Here is a 16776-nt window from a genome sequence, read left to right on the forward strand (position 1 = left end):
GGAGCACCCTTTTCACTGCACTCGCTTTCCAGTTTTATGCAGTTCTTGTTCCCCAGATTCTCCAGGTTGAGGACGTCTCGGTCAGGGAGCGAGTGGCCTATCTTATATTATTACGCACAAACACGCACCAACGTACATAGGCACACGCCCTCTTAACGTGTCGAGCCAGGGAGAAAGGATGATGCTCTTGGGTCCACGTCGACGGCTGAGGGAGATGATCTCGTAGCCAGCGGAAAGATTCCAAGCACCGCCGACACCTGTTCTTTAGATGCCAGTCGACGCCACGGACAAGAACGCACGGATGGGTCTAGCAGCCAAAAGGAATCGCTTCCTCATTTGCCATGCCTGCGAGGGTTAGCCGACGACGATCGCCACCTCGCTGCCGTATTCAGGGAATGAGGCCACCTTGGTTCCCTCAGCTTAGTCACAGCCATTGGGGATTAGGTGCCGCTCGATCCCTGCGGCGGCCTTTCCGCTTCGCCAAGAGCCCAAACAGTGCAGCAGCCCTCGGTGCTGTCAGGTGCTCGACGCTCGCTGCGGCGGCGTTCCGCGGACCCTCGCTCCTCCTGCTTGGTTCCCGGAATCCACCTGGGCGACGCTCTCAGTACTCGGATCTCGAACGTGGGACGAATTCTTATCGCGTGGCTCGGAGCCATACCGAAGAAGCTTAGTGCTGGCTTCCAGCGGGTGAGCTTCGCTGACGACGCTGCCAAAACAGACGGGCGAGCGCCCGAATGTAACACTGCCCTGTCGTGCTCCTCTTATATGTTGAATGGAACACCCGCTATATGCATGCTTTACACCTCGTTATCAGCAGTCGGGGAGATCTCTTGATGAATATTTTCACTGAAATTTATTTCTCCACCGAACGCTCAACTGAATGTGACAAGGAAGAAGCAGCAGCCAAGCGCGGTCTGCTCGCTGACCACGCGCTCTATATGGGCATGCGAGCGGGTTCTCTCGCGGCGAAGCAGAAGAAGATATTCCGTCCTGCGGTGCAGTCACGGTGACCAGCCCTGCTGACCGACTCTTCGCCCTGCCCTGGTTCGGTCTGGCATCGTCCCTTCTCGGGCTGAAGGATTGACACATCGGTGGTGAGCGGGAAGGTTTTTTCTGGCTGACAGGCATGGGGGGCCGCTAGGAGACCGGAGAACGCCATTGACGGCAGAGCGCAGCTCCTGCCGGTCACTTATGTGTGCGTGTGAGTGTGTAAACTGCACGTAATGCGTAGAGTTCACAGTAACTCAGCCATGAGCAGTGGGTGGCGAAGCTGACTCAGAAAGTGCTCCCCCTTCAGCGCCAGCTGATCGGTCAGGCCTGGAGGGCCGTATTCGCCAATGGTTTCCCGGACTTGGAAAGGGTGAACCACCCGCGTAATATTAATAAGTGTGTGTGTGGAGGGCGCTAATTAGCATTTTGCGGCATAATGGTGACAGTGCCTACGCCACTTCATAATTATTACGGTGCCCTCCACTGTGGCGTCCTCTATATTCCATGTATTATCACTTCGGGTAGTTGTACCCCACGGTTAGCATTTTTTTTCTCCGTTATGACCACCTGAATTTTTCTGCGGCAGCTTTATGACGTGTGTTTCCCGGAGTTAAACTGCATTTGGTGTTGGAGGTACTCTGCATACTGGTACTGCCAGTGCCTCCTATACAAGGACACTCAAAGTACTCAGGTGGCGCTGCCGTCCTACAGCCGCTTGGCTGTTGGCAGTCGCAAGACCACTGAGGCCCCGACGTTTGTGTCTTGACATAGGGAGTCAACATCTGCAACGATGAGAGGCGCGCATTTTGCCGATAGCCTTCCTTGCCTATAGGTTCTCTCGCCATATGCGAGTTAGGCTCGACGCATGCCATTTGTGGCTTCACCGGAACGCTGAAGCGACGACAGGTGGCGTGGCGAAAACACGGCTGCTTAACGGCTGAGCGTGAAAAATCCTTCCTCCTTTTCGCTACGCTGTGTTGCGGCCCGCGATCGGCTCGGCAAACTTCAATGAGGGTTTCTTATTGCGCGGTCAGTTAGCGCAACATGTGGCAACGGAACGACCCGCCGCGGTGGCGCAGTGGTTATGGCACTCGCCTACTGATCCGGAGTACCCGCGTTAGAACCCGACCGCGGCGGCCACGTTCCACGTTCTGATGCAGGCGAAACGCAAAAGGCGCCCGCGTGCGGTGCGGTGCCAGTGCATGATAAAGATCCTCAGGTGGTCGAAATAATTCCGTAGCCGTCCACTACGGCACTTCTTCCTTCCTTTCCTCTGTCAGTCCCTCCTTTATCCCTTTCCATACGGTGCGGTTCAGCTGTCCGCCGAGAAGTGAGACAGCTGCTGCGCCGTTTCCTTTCCCCCAAAACCATTTTCAATTTCAACATTAGCGGCCTCACCTGCCAGTAGAAATTAGATTTTGCTGCAGTTAGGCCTTGTTTTTGTGGGCCCCATAGAGTGTAGGGTATAGCGTGGTAGGGTCTTCATAGCTCCGATACTTACCCTATAATGCGTCGCATTCTGAGCAGTGAATGCTTGACGCAGTGCCTTCTGCTACCTGTGTACGTTGTAATAACGCCTCTTGCAACATGAAGTTCTTACAGTGCCCTGTACGACAAAAAGTGCTTGCAATGTTGAAATAATCTTCCAGTTTTTTTAGAGAGCTCTTAGCTCCTCAATTTCGCGCCGTCGGCGCCGGTGACGTCCGCAGCGCCAACTTTCAAGGTGGTGCTGCGCCAGCGTACAGGAGGGGACAAAAGTAAATGAAGCAACGCTACCGCGTGCGAACACTTTTCTTTCGTTGCTAATTTAAATTTACAGCCATAATATGTGCATGGTGGTAGTTGACGCTCGTGCTTTCTCCAATGAACAGTGTCTCTTCATTTCCAATAGGGAAGGCGTGATTGCAATGAACAGCATGCTCTATTTACTTCTATCTGCAGCTGTACGTAGGATCTCAGTCATGACGCAGTTAAGCAATCACATCCAACAGACAAACCAGTCCCACAAGTGAACGCGTTTGTGATTCGGGTTTAAGTGTAGAGTGCTCTGCGCGCGCGTCTGTAACGTGCCTTCCTCCGAAACCCCAGTTGTCAACGTAGAGATATATGATGAACAGTTATTACTGACAGACGTTTCAAATACCCGTGATGTCCATGCAGTGCAAAAACCTTGCGAGATGGCCGGAAAAAAGAAACAACGCACGCCCGACCGGCAAGACGCGAGCACCGCCAGGAAGGCGTCCGTCCATGGCGGCGAGCAGTCCAAGAAGAGCTCCAAGGGGAAGAAGGCGTCGCTTTCGAAAGAGCAGATCAATGGAGCGGCGGGCGGAATTACCGAAGAGAAGCCGGTGGCAGAAGAACGGCCCCACGAGGCAACGGACTCCAAGATGGACAGAGTAACGGGTGAGCAAATTTCACTCCTCTCACGCTGATATCGTTTATGTTGGCGACACTGCAGAACCCCTTACCGGCAACACTGAGTTTGTTAAAAAGCAGGGGCAGTTGAAGGGTTGTAATAGGATACAACTTAAAAAAAGCAGTTTGTAACAATGGGGCATGGTCCGCGACGTATACTGCTACACCGCTAACCAGTCGCAACAGCAAACGAGATCAGCTTTTTAATGTTTGGCTGTGTTAAACGAACCAGAAACATCATATTTCTTGAAGTAAAAATTTAGCTCGTATAGATAGCTTCTTTTTCAGGTATAACGAGAAAAGCTCGGACAACGGACGACTTTTAGGTTACACATCTGTCACGAAGATCGTTCCGAGTTTATTAAAAAACAGCGGCAGTTAGGATGCAACTTAAATAAAAAAGCAGCTGGTAACAATGGGACATGGTCCTCGTTGGTCCGCGGCATCCTTTATTACTCAGCTGACCAACCACAGCAGCAGACGAAATGAAGGTCTCGCTGCACAGCACTTATTCGGCTTTAGTAGTCGACGACGACCTTAATGTTCAAGCAATGGAAAATAATCTAACAGCTCTCATTACAGAGTGCGCAGTAGAAGTAGACGGTAGGATGGTTGCACAGAATATCCCCCCCCCAGACACACACACATCTTTTTTTTTGGTAGAGCTGTAAAAACCAGTAGTTAACGCAAAATATTCGACATAAAGTTGATTATGCAGAGAGTCGGGCATGCTTTGCGGAACGGAGGCAACCTTGAAGCGGTCAAGCAGAAATTAGGAATAGGCAAAAATCAAATATATGCGTTAAAAGACAAAGAGGACAATGCCATTAGAGATATAGATCTGATGATAAAGTATCCGGAGAGCTTTACACAAATCTATACAGCAGAAAATGTAATCAAACATTAATGAGAGAGACAGTATCACACAGGAATGGGGCATCCTCCCAATAACGGAACAAGAACTATAGAGACAATAGAAGAAATGTAATGGGGGGGGGGGGGGGGTGACTGCTGGTGAAGATCACGTAACAGCAGATCTGTTGAAGGACGGAGAGGAGATTGCGCCAGAAAAACTAGCCACCCTGTAGACGCAATGCCCTATGTCCTCGAGGGTACCGGAAGCTTGGAAGAACGCTGACACCATCTTAATCCATAAGAAAGGGGACATAAAGGACTTAAAAAATTAGAGCAATCAGCCTACTCATAGTTGCCTACAATTTGCTTACAAAGGTAATCGCTAATAGTCATGAAAACCTTGGGCTTCTGTCAACCAAATTGTCAGGAAGGCTGTCGTAAAGGGTAGTCGAATATAGACCATATTCGCACGTTTCATTCAGGTGGTAAACCCCCATATATAGCTTTCATAGATTACGAGAAAGCATTTGACTCGGGTACCGCGGAACAGAGGATATCGCGCTCTCCCCCCAACATTTATTTCATAGGAGGAAGCGCCTTCCCAGTTTCCCTATTGTTTGTTCAGTTCTATATGGCATTATTAATGTAAATACAGTGGGGCTGAACGATAGTTCGCTTCGTAGCCAGGCTTAATGCATTCGTTTCTGTATCCTAAACCAATCATGTCCTAAAAGAAGCTTCATGAGTTTGATTAGCGGAATTGAAACGACTATGCGCAAACTTGTTGAATGCAGTCGATCATCACTTCTCGTTTGTACATCTTTCTAAAGCTGCCCATTGCAATTCACTTTTATATGCATTAACATATACATATTTGAACAGTGTGAAATAAGGAAAATAAAAAGAAATGTATAATTTAATATGTAATTAAACCATAGAATGAATGAATTAATGAATGATATCGGCCGACTCTCATGACCCTGCGAGCGCGACAATGCAGATAGTGGCAGATTAAATGGTGATAGTCCCCTCCCTTCATGTTCGGTTATAATCCTCTCCCTGCTTTGTTACGCTAGCAGGGTCATCAGAATCGGCCGACGCCTTTGGCAGGAAAGGGGTCCTTTGACAGGGAAAAGCCACTCCATTATTTAGTTGTATCCGGCTTTAGAAGATTAAGAATGGGGTGGAACGAACCCATCTGGCAGGTTCTCCGAGATCATGAATGGGAGGTTACCATTATTATTCAAGAGAAACTATGTAACAGCTACATATTACCGCTACTTACCTATGGAGCAGACGCGTTGAGGCTATGCCTTCAACTTTGTCAACGCAGCCACCTATTAAAAGGAAAACGATGTGCAGCGTTATAGAAGAGGGCAGAGTGGGTGACGGAACAAATGCTGGCTGATGACATCCTAGTTAAAGTCAAGCAGAAGAAATGGGTTTTGGCAGGGTTTGTAATGGGGGTGCAGTCCTATTTACACCATGCCTCTAGCTTTCTTTGATTAAAAAATAGGGTCCAGTGCGATTTCCTGACCGAAACTTGTTCATTCATCCTTTCGACTTTGTCCGATCGCTTTTACGCTACAAAGCAGTTTCCAGGTAACATTTCGTCCTTGCTTTTTTTGTGCAGCGTCAACGGTAACGCAGCATCAAGCGTCGTCGGGCGGTGCCCCTGCCCACTCCCTTCGACGCAAGTCCGCGCATAATATTTCTCCTACCAACTGCAATGCGCCGCAACCACCGCACACGGAGCCCAGCGACGCCATGGCGAACGGCCCAGATCGGCTTGCGGCGGCTGGACCGCTAGACGCGACACAGCAGCATCCGCCACTGCCCACAAGGGGACGACTGTCCGACGCTCCGGCGGCCTCGGGCCTCAAGGGGTCTGCTGGTGCGGAGGATATGCGCACTCGAAGCGGCCGTCGCTCCTTTCTGACGTCTGCCAAGGAGACCAGCTGGATTTCTAGGGGCAGGAAAGGCATGACGGATATGTGCACCGGAAGCTACGGGTACCCTGCCGGACGCTCATCGCCCAAGGCTAGAGTGAGTGCTTTGCGTGGTCAGTTTTGTTCGTTTACCAGCTAGGGCGGTTTCTGGCAAAGCCCCTCTCTATAGCGTTCCTGCCGCCTAGGTTAAGTACCGCCGTCGACCTCCCTTTCCCCTGCACTATCTTCTCTCCGAAGCTTCCCTCACACTATCCGCCTTCCGGTCTAGAGCGGAAGACCTGCCGTTTCCTATTTTTGAAACGTGTGGGCACCATTGCCCGACCTGTTAAAGTCGGAAAACAGATTTCGACGCCAGTTCAAAGTGAGCTATGAATATGTGTGCTACTTTTTGCGCAAACATTCTTGCCATTAGACACGGATTTGGCGCAAAGAGTTAGCACAATCGCCCCTCCACGCTTTACCTCCCTGTTTGATTTCATCACATTGTGGAGGCGCATTTACGTATACATAGATAGTGGGCCGTACCAGCCGGTTTCTTTCTGTGCATGTTTCTGGGCGCTCGCAATAGCTAGATAGAACACACACACACACACACGCACGCGCACACGCACACGCACACACACACGCACACACACACGCACGCACGCACAGGCACATCACCACCCATCGAATGCCACCCCCCCCCCCCCCCCGCCGTAAGAAGTCCTGTGGACGCCGTTGTGTCGTGTCCCTTCGTACATTCGCCGTGTTCCATTACAACGCAACCTTTTCAAATTCCCCTTCCATCTCCCGGCTTTCTTGCAGCTCACTCCTGGGAAGAAAAGGGCCATCGCTGGGGCCGCTTGCCTCACAAACGGTTTTGCTGCTCGCGGCCCTCATCGCGTTTCTATTGGGGGGGTCACACCCCGTCTTTACCAGAGACGAAGCACTGCGACACACTGCCCTGCCGCTTGCACGCGCAGCTCCTGACGAGATATCTCAACAGGAGCATCGACCCGTGCGAGGACTTTTCCGCCTTCGTGTGCTCCTCCTGGTTGCCTCCGACGAACCGCAGGGAGCACGTCAAGACGCCCGTCGACGACATGGCATTCTCGCGGCTCGCAATCTTCAGGGAGTTGCTCATCAAGGGCGCCTTGAAGTTCCCCGTGGCTGCCAAGGCCCTCGACATGTACAAGTACTGCATGAACGCTGAGGACCACGGCGGCGCCTACCTGCCGCAGTTCCTGGCACTCATGAGGGAAATGGGTCTGCGGTCTGCTAGCTTAACGGGACAGCTCAATCTACGTAATCCACTAACATTCTCAAACGCCCGCGCGTAGCAGATTAACAGATGGGATAAGGAGGAGGAGGAAAACTTGATTAAAGAAGAGGTCTTAGGCGCGGGTTGGGGTGACGTTTCTCTCTCCGCGGTGGGCTCCTCTTCTAGGTCGGACGCCAGGTGGCCGACCGACGATGTCGTTCGGGGACCTCTTCGGCCCGCTCACTGACTCGGAGTTGAACCTCCGGGTCCGAGCTGAGCAGCGCGGCCTCCCACTACGATTGGGTAGAGAGCTGTATACTGTTCGACGGCTTGTCTTGATTACATGAGTATAGGATGTGTGGTGTGTCTGCCTTATGGTGTCCACAGAGAGAACAAACGGGACTAAACTGCTCTGGGAATCATATAGAGTACATGTACGGATTAAAGAAAGTCTCCGTTTGGAGCTTCCGCCAGCTGTCTTGTCGTGTTTTACTTAGAGATCTGTGTGGTTCTGGGAAAATTTGTCTTTCTTTCTTGAAGTGGGTAGTAATTGCGGTAATTGGGTAGTAATCTTGAAGTGGGTAGTAACAATGCAGGCTGACGCAGCGCATGCGCAGCACCGTCCCTCTGGCGTGCGCGTGGCATCGGTTCACGTTTCGGGTGCTTTGTTGAATCGTGAACTGTGCTGATATTTAAATGCAATGTCATTAAATCTTCATGGTGCGTGCGAGCTATTGTGAGAGCAACGCAACTCTCTAGGTATCTGCGTCGGTTGTTCAGTGGTAGAATTCTCGCCTGCCACGCGGGTGGCCTGGGTTTGATTCCCGGCCGACGCAGGCAGTATTTTTTTCAAATTGTATGTTCAGTACAACGGTTCGCTTCGATTCCCGGCCGACGCAGTTGATTTTTTAAATCGAATTTTGAATGTAATGGTTCTGAAAAGTTTTCAAACGGGTCCAAAATGCGTGTGCAACTTTTGCATACTCGCATCTAACTATACTTCAGCACTTATTCGACAAGACAGCCACATGTCGTCATCAAAGTTACGGGGGGGGGGCGGCAAAAGAATGCCGTCAATTGGCTCTCATGACGTCATTGTTGATCCCCTTGAACCTCGTAGCGTGACATCACAGGGGTCGTATACGTACAGGTGCGAAGTGATAAACCACGCATTAAGCACGATCTCTTGAGGACCGGCCCACACTACTGGCTGGAGGGCCTCCTTCGAGGGGCATCTGCAGCTCTGTACTTGACTGGGTGAGCACCCAGTCTGCCCACTGACGTGATCGGGGTAGGGGACGCCGTTCGATGAGGTGTCGCCCTAATCGGTTGCGAGCTTTTAAAATTGACTGGAATGCCCGCAACGGCCTTTAATTCACCTCACACTCGATTCGGGTCCGATTAGAGAGGCCAAGGAGATCCACATCCTCGGCCTTCATCAACAACGACCGGACAGAACACTCCCAAAACTCCGCATGTATGTTGACCAGGTGGGTCGCATGGTCCGCCGAGTCTCCAATAAGCGGGGGGAGGGGTTACGAATCGAAGCCTAGATGCCTTTCGGCTGGCACATGCCTTTGTAACGAGTAGAATTCTGTATTTACCTCCTTACCTTATCATGCGCAAACACGACGAGGACCAACTCGAGGTCATGCACTGCAAAGTCATCAAACGGACTCTTGACCTTACCATTCATTACCACATCCAACCAGCGTTTGTTGGACCTTGGGGTGGCGAACGCCTATAGGGAACTCCGAGACGCCTATCTCGTACACCAATATACGCGCCTATCACAAACGCCATCCGGTCGCCGCATTCTTGACCGACTCCACATCACACACCATCACCTTTGAGGAACGGGTACGAGCGCCAGAGCCCTGGAGACGCGCCCTCAGGGACCGACCCATTCCCCGCAACATGTCACATAACATTGGCCGTCGCCAGGCGCGTGCGGAAGCACTGGAGCGACATTATGGTCGACAACAGCACGTGTACTGCGTGGACATTGCTGGTCCCCACCGTGGGGGGTGGTTCACCGCAGCAGTGGTCCACAACACCACCACAGTGGCAGGGCTCACGTTACGCGCCTACAGCACAACACACGCCCAGGAAATCGCGATTGCGCTCGCACTCATCCCTCCCACAAGTGAAACACATCATTACCGACTCGAAGGGGGCCTGTCGGAACTATGAGCTGGGTTGGATACCTCCTCTCGCATGGCGCATCCTGCAAAATTGGTGCCGGTTAAGCGGCCCTCCAAATTGTAACCATATCTGAGCTCCCGGCCACCAGCGACAGAGCAATGGTTTAGCTGATCAGGCGGTCCGCGCGCTCTCTCCTTGGGCACTCACACTTGCTCTGGAAGCCTACTCCGAGCCTACTCAACCTCTAATTACATTCAAACACATCACTATATACTATAAGCACAGTCATCGTCGCTTTCGGGACCCCTTAAGGGTCCTCGGAGAGCAGACGAATGGTTGCTTCTCAAATTTTTACAAATACAATGCTGTGCCTAGCAGTATATAAACACTTCAATTCAGAATTTCATGGTGGCTGCAGGCTGTGCGGAGCGACGTCCTCGGACGTTTTCCACATGGTCTGGACCTGCCCTTCCAATCCCCATCCTTCCCAGTCCTTCATTTCCTACCATTCTAGGGAGACCTGGGAGGCGGCGCTGCTCAGCTGCCATGACCTGTATACAGTCCCAGCAGACCTTGGTCGCCAGGGCGAGAGCGGCTGTAGACGCCATTTGGGCTCCGGAGTAGGAGCTCCGCCTTGATTTTTGGGGACCTGGGCCATAGAGCCTGGGCCCAAACGCCTCCTTGTACATAGTCAATACCACCACTAACCACCCGCAACGATCACCCCTAAATATTTGTTACACTCGAATATGCCCATAGAAATCATTTCAAGGTCCCTGTAAGGTAACGAGATAGGACGAATCGAGGATGATCAACGACGCTGCCGTGCCTACCGACACTTATGCAGCTTTGTGTTTATAAGCCTCACATATCGCTGCCGCGAACTGTGTCGATGCCACTGGCGTTATCGTACGCAATAGAAAGAACGTGAATTTCCAGTGGCGAGGCTGCTCCTGCATGCATCACATGCCCTGTCACTTCGGCAGTATGCAGTTCGGCTAGTGGAGCGTGATTCATTGATTAAATGCTTCAAAAAAATTGGAGGACGCTTAAGCCTCGTCTTTAAGAGTGAGACGCGACAGCGTGTTGCAGCGTAGCCAAGAAGTGCACGGAACCGCATCGCCCGTTCGGCGTGACGCGTGGCCAGTTGGACAATTTAAGGAAAGGACGCCTGTCTCACATATCTCCGTGGACACCCGAACCGGGCCGTAAGGAAAGAAAAATGAAATGAAAATTGGTTTTAAGGAAAGGAAATGACGCATGTCTCACAATTCTCGCTGGATAACCGTACCGCGCCGTAAGGGAAGGAAAATCCCTTCCATTACTGCGCAGTTCAGGTGTCCATCGCGATGCACCATTTTATCGCTCATGGCCAACGCCGACGACACCGGCTTTTCTGCGACACGAGCTCCTTAACGCGGTCCCGTTAAAATTGGTAAGTAACTTTATTTTGCAGGAAGTAATATAGTTAAATTCCTGCGGGTGGCGTAAGGCTAAAGGCTCGGAAGCCTGACGAGGCCATATATATATGGCCATATATCAGCATGCGTCGTACGCCTGCCTGCTGTGTTGTTTCTCGCGATGTCCAAATACGGGAGTCGTTCCTCGGGGGCACGATATGCCAGGATGGCGTGTTCAACAGCTTCCAGGAAAGGTCATTGATCGAGGTCTTTCTGCGGTGCACGAAGCATCACAAGAGTGGCCAAAAATATGGTTGAAGTTGCGTGCACCTGTTATGTGTTGAATGGGCCACCAGTCGTAAACGCATGCTCGAAAGAAGCTTGGGATCAGCTAAGGTCGGGTGATGACCCGGAAATACAGTCAATGCCGGGCCGGCGTCGCAAAAGGTCCCCACGGCCTGCGGCACGCTAGATGACTTGTCTCAAATCCCCTACTGTTGCGCTCAGCGAAGTTTTGTCAGTACAGCCCATCAGGAATGGAAGGGAGGTTGACAAAGGCAAGCGGGTGACGTCCCTGGAGATGACGGCAGACCAGCGGCAACGGCGAAGGATGGGAGGCGGAAGTAACCGGTGTTTGAAAAGAAGGAGCCGAAGGGAAGTACAGGGAGGTCGACCTCAAGCAAACGGCTAAGCCCCGGCTCTCAGTACGTGGCGCCGCCCCGGCCAGTCTTCTGTCTTACTCTCCTCCGTCCGCTAGATTCGATAGCGCTCCCCGTTAAAAGCTGCTGTTGTATGGGGGTTCGGAGTCGCTCCCGATGGGACCACGGGTCACGGGACGACGCTTGCTCTGACCGCCGCCACCACTACCAGGACAGGACTGTCGACGAGTTAAAGGCGTTCGATGATCGGAGGAAGAAGATTTGGGGGTCCATATGCATTATTTGCATAGAGATCAAAAGGAACTTCTCTCCGAAGAGAGGATCTTAAAAGGAAGCTGAAGGAGCCTAAAAGGAAGCATGATCCCTAAATGGAGCACACAATAGGAGCACCCAAAATGGAACACGACTGAGCATTACATGGGAGAAGAGAAGAGGAGCACGCTAGAGGAGCACCCTTTTCACTGCACTCGCTGTCCAGTTTTATGCAGTTCTTGTTCCCCAGATTCTCCAGGTTGAGGACGTCTCCGTCGGAGTGGGAGTGACCTATCTGGTATTATCACGCACAAACACGCACCAACGTACATAGGCACACGCCCTCTTAACGTGTCGAGCCAGGGAGAAAGGATGATGCTCTTGGGTCGACGTCGACGGCTGAGGGAGATGATCACGTAGCCAGCCGAAAGATTCCAAGCACCGCCGACTCCTGTTCTTTAGATGCAAGTCGACTCCCCGGACGAGAACGCACGGACGGGTCTAGTAGCCAAAAGGAGTCGCTTCGTCATTTGCCATGCCTGCGAGGGTTAGCGGACGACGACCGCGAGCTCGCTGCCGTATTAAGGGAATGAGGCCACCTTGGTTCCCTCAGCTTAGTCACAGCCATTGGGGATTAGCTGCCGCTCGATCCCTGCGGCGGCCTTTCCGCTTCGCCAAGAGCCCAAACAGTGCAGCAGCCCTCGGTGCTGTCAGGTGTTCGACGCTCGCTGCGGTGGCGTTCCGCGGGCCCTCGCTCCTCTTGCTTGGTTCCCGGAATCCACCTGGGCGACGCTCTCAGTACTCGGATCTCGAACGTGGGACGAATTCTTATCGCGTGGCTCGGAGCCATACCGAACAAGCTTAGTGCTGGCTTCCAGCAGGTGAGCTTCGCTGACGACGCTGCCAACACAGACGGGCGAGCGCCCGAATGTAACACTGCCCTGTCGTGCTCCTCTTATATGTTGAATGGAACACCCGCTATATGCATGCTTTACACCTCGTTATCAGCAGTTGGGGGGATCTCTTGATGAATATTTTCACTGATATTTATTTCTGCACCGAACGATCAACTGAATGTGAGAAGGAAGAAGCAGCAGCCAAGCGCGGTCTGCTCGCTGACCACGCGCTCTATATGGGCATGCGAGCGGGTTCTCTCGCGGCGAAGCAGAAGAAGATATCCCGTCCGGCGGTGCAGTCACGGTGACCAGCCCTGCTGACCGACTCTTCGCCCTGCCCTGTTTCGGTCTGGCATCGTCCCTTCTCGGGCTCAAGGAGGGACACATCGGCGGTGAGCGGGAAGGTTTTTCTGGCTGACAGGCATTGGGGGCCGCTAGGAGACCGGAGAACGCCATTGACGGCAGAGCGCAGCCCCTGCCGGTCACTTATGTGTGCGTGTGAGTGTGTAAACTGCACGTAAAGCGTAGAGTTCACAGTAACTCAGCCATGAGCAGTGGGTGGCGAAGCTGGACTCACAAAGTGCTCCCCCTTCAGCGCCAGCTGATCGGTCAGGCCTGGAGGGCCGTATTTGCCAATGGTTTCCCGGACTTGGAAAGGGTGAACCACCCGCGTAATATTAATAAGTGTGTGTGTGGAGGGCGCTAATTAGCATTTTGCGGCATAATGGTGACAGTGCCTACGCCACTTCATAATTATTACGGTGCCCTCCACTGTGGCGTCCTCTATATTCCATGTATTATCACTTCGGGTAGTTGTACCCCACGGTTAGCATTTTTTTTCTCCGTTATGACCACCTGAATTTTTTTGCGGCAGCTTTATGACGTGTGTTTCCCGGAGTTAACCTGCATTTGGTGTTGGAGGTACTCTGCATACTGGTACTGCCAGTGCCTCCTATACAAGGACACTCAAAGTACTCAGGTGGCACTGCCGTCCTACAGCCGCTTGGCTGTTGGCAGTCGCAAGACCACTGAAGCCCCGACGTTTGTGTCTTGACATAGGGAGTCAACATCTGCAACGATGAGAGGCGCGCATTTTGCCGATAGCGTTCCTTGCCTATAGGTTCTCTCGCCATATGCGAGTTAGGCTCGGCGCATGCCATTTGTGGCTTCACCGGAACGCTGAAGCGACGACAGGTGGCGTGGCGAAAACACGGCTGCTTAACGGCTGAGCCTGAAAAATCCTTCCTCCTTTTCGTTACGCTGTGTTGCGGCCCGCGATCGGCTCGGCAAACTTCAATGAGGGTTTCTTATTGCGCTGTCGGTTAGCGCAACATGTGGCAACGGAACGACCCGCCGCGGTGGCGCAGTGGTTATGGCACTCGCCTACTGATCCGGAGTACCCGCGTTAGAACCCGACCGCGGCGGCCACTTTCCACGTTCTGATGCAGGCGAAACGCAAAAGGCGCCCGCGTGCGGTGCGGTGCCAGTGCATGATAAAGATCCTCAGGTGGTCGAAATAATTCCGTAGCCGTCCACTACGGCACTTCTTCCTTCCTTTCCTCTGTCAGTCCCTCCTTTATCCCTTTCCATACGGTGCGGTTCAGCTGTCCGCCGAGAAGTGAGACAGCTGCTGCGCCGTTTCCGTTCCCCCAAAACCATTTTCAATTTCAACATTAGCGGCCTCACCTGCCAGTAGAAATTAGATTTTGCTGCAGTTAGGCCTTGTTTTTGTGGGCCCCATAGAGTGTAGGGTATAGCGTCGTAGGGTCTTCATAGCTCCGATACATACCCTATAATGCGTCGCATTCTGAGCAGTGAATGCTTGACGCAGTGCCTTCTGCTACCTGTGTACGTTGTAATAACGCCTCTTGCAACATGAAGTTCTTACAGTGCCCTGTACGACAAAAAGTGCTTGCAATGTTGAAATAATCTTCCAGTTTTTTTAGAGAGCTCTTAGCTCCTCAATTTCGCGCCGTCGGCGCCGGTGACGTCCGCAGCGCCAACTTTCAAGGTGGTGCTGCGCCAGCATACAGGAGGGGACAAAAGTAAATGAAGCAACGCTACCGCGTGCGAACACTTTTCTTTCGTTGCTAATTTAAATTTACAGCCATATTATGTGCATGGTGGTAGTTGACGCTCGTGCTTTCTCCAATGAACAGTGTCTCTTCATTTCCAATAGGGAAGGCGTGATTGCAATGAACAGCATGCTCTATTTACTTCTATCTACAGCTGTACGTAGGATCTCAGTCATGACGCAGTTAACCAATCACATCCAACAGACAAACCAGTCCCACAAGTGAACGCGTTTGTGATTCGGGTTTAAGTGTAGAGTGCTCTGCGCGCGCGTCTGTAACGGGCCTTCCTCCGAAACCCCAGTTGTCAACGTAGAGATATATGATGAACAGTTATTACTGACAGACGTTTCAAATACCCGTGATGTCCATGCAGTGCAAAAACCTTGCGAGATGGCCGGAAAAAAGAAACAACGCACGCCCGACCGGCAAGACGCGAGCACCGCCAGGAAAGCGTCCGTCCATGGCGGCGAGCAGTCCAAAAAGAGCTCCAAGGGGAAGAAGCCGTCGCTTTCGAAAGAGCAGATCAATGGAGCGGCAAGCGGAATTACCGAAGAGAAGCCGGTGGCAGAAGAACGGCCCCACGAGGCAACGGACTCCAAGATGGACAGAGTAACGGGTGAGCAAATTTCACTCCTCTCACGCTGATATCGTTTATGTTGGCGACACTGCAGAACCCCTTACCGGCAACACTGAGTTTGTTAAAAAGCAGGGGCAGTTGAAGGGTTGTAATAGGATACAACTTAAAAAAAGCAATTTGTAACAATGGGGCATGGTCCGCGACGTATACTGCTACACCGCTAACCAGTCGCAACAGCAAACCAGATCAGCTTTTTAATGTTTGGCTGTGTTAAACGAACCAGAAACATCAAATTTCTTGAAGTAAAAATTTAGCTCGTATAGATAGCTTCTTTTTCAGGTATAACGAGAAAAGCTCGGACAACGGACGACTTTTAGGTTACACATCTGTCACGAAGATCGTTCCGAGTTTATTAAAAAGCAGCGGCAGTTAGGATGCAACTTAAATAAAAAAGCAGCTGGTAACAATGGGACATGGTCCACGTTGGTCCGCGGCATCCTTTATTACTCAGCTGACCAACCACAGCAGCAAACGAAATGAAGGTATCGCTGCACAGCACTTATTCGGCTTTAGTAGTCGACGACGACCTTAATGTTCAAGCAATGGAAAATAATCTAAGAGCTCTCATTACAGAGTGCGCAGTAGAAGTAGACGGTAGGATGGTTGCACAAAATATCCTCCCCCCAGCCCCCCCCCCCCCCACACACACATCTCTTTTTTTGGCAGAGCTGTAAAAATCAGTAGTTAACGCAAAATATTCGACATAAAGTTGAATATGCAGAGAGTCGGGCATGCTTTGCGGAACGGAGGCAACCTGGAAGCGGTCAAGCAGAAATTAGGAATAGGCAAAAATCAAATATATGCGTTAAAAGACAAAGAGGACAATGCCATTAGAGATATAGATCTGATGATAAAGTATCCGAAGAGCTCTACACAAATCTATACAGCAGAAAATGTAATCAGAACATCAATGAGAGACAGTATCACACAGGAATGGGACATCATGCAAATAACGAAAGAGGAGGTAGAGAGAATAGAATAAATGCAATGGGGGGGAGGGGGGGGGGGTACTGCTGGTGAAGATCATGTAACAGCAGATCTGTTGAAGGACGGAGAGGAGATTGCGCCAGAAAAACTAGCCACCCTGTAGACGCAATGCCCTATGTCCTCGAGGGTACCGGAAGCTTGGAAGAACGCTGACACCATCTTAATCCATAAGAAAGGGGACATAAAGGACTTAAAAAATTAGAGCAATCAGCCTACTCATAGTTGCCTACAAGTTGCTTACAAAGGTAATCGCTAATAGTCATGAAAACCTTGGGC

At 51.5% G+C, this 16776-nt stretch overlaps 1 non-coding gene across 1 annotated transcript; it reads left to right on the top strand.

Annotated features, from left to right (window-relative positions):
* Positions 1-8214: 8214 nt before the first annotated feature.
* Positions 8215-8285, top strand: TRNAG-GCC (transfer RNA glycine (anticodon GCC)). The gene has a single exon. It is a non-coding gene; the product is annotated as a tRNA-Gly (tRNA).
* The last annotated feature ends 8491 nt before the right edge of the window (positions 8286-16776 follow it).

This window comes from Amblyomma americanum, chromosome 8 (genome assembly GCF_052857255.1).
Source record: "Amblyomma americanum isolate KBUSLIRL-KWMA chromosome 8, ASM5285725v1, whole genome shotgun sequence".
NCBI lineage: Eukaryota > Metazoa > Arthropoda > Arachnida > Ixodida > Ixodidae > Amblyomma > Amblyomma americanum.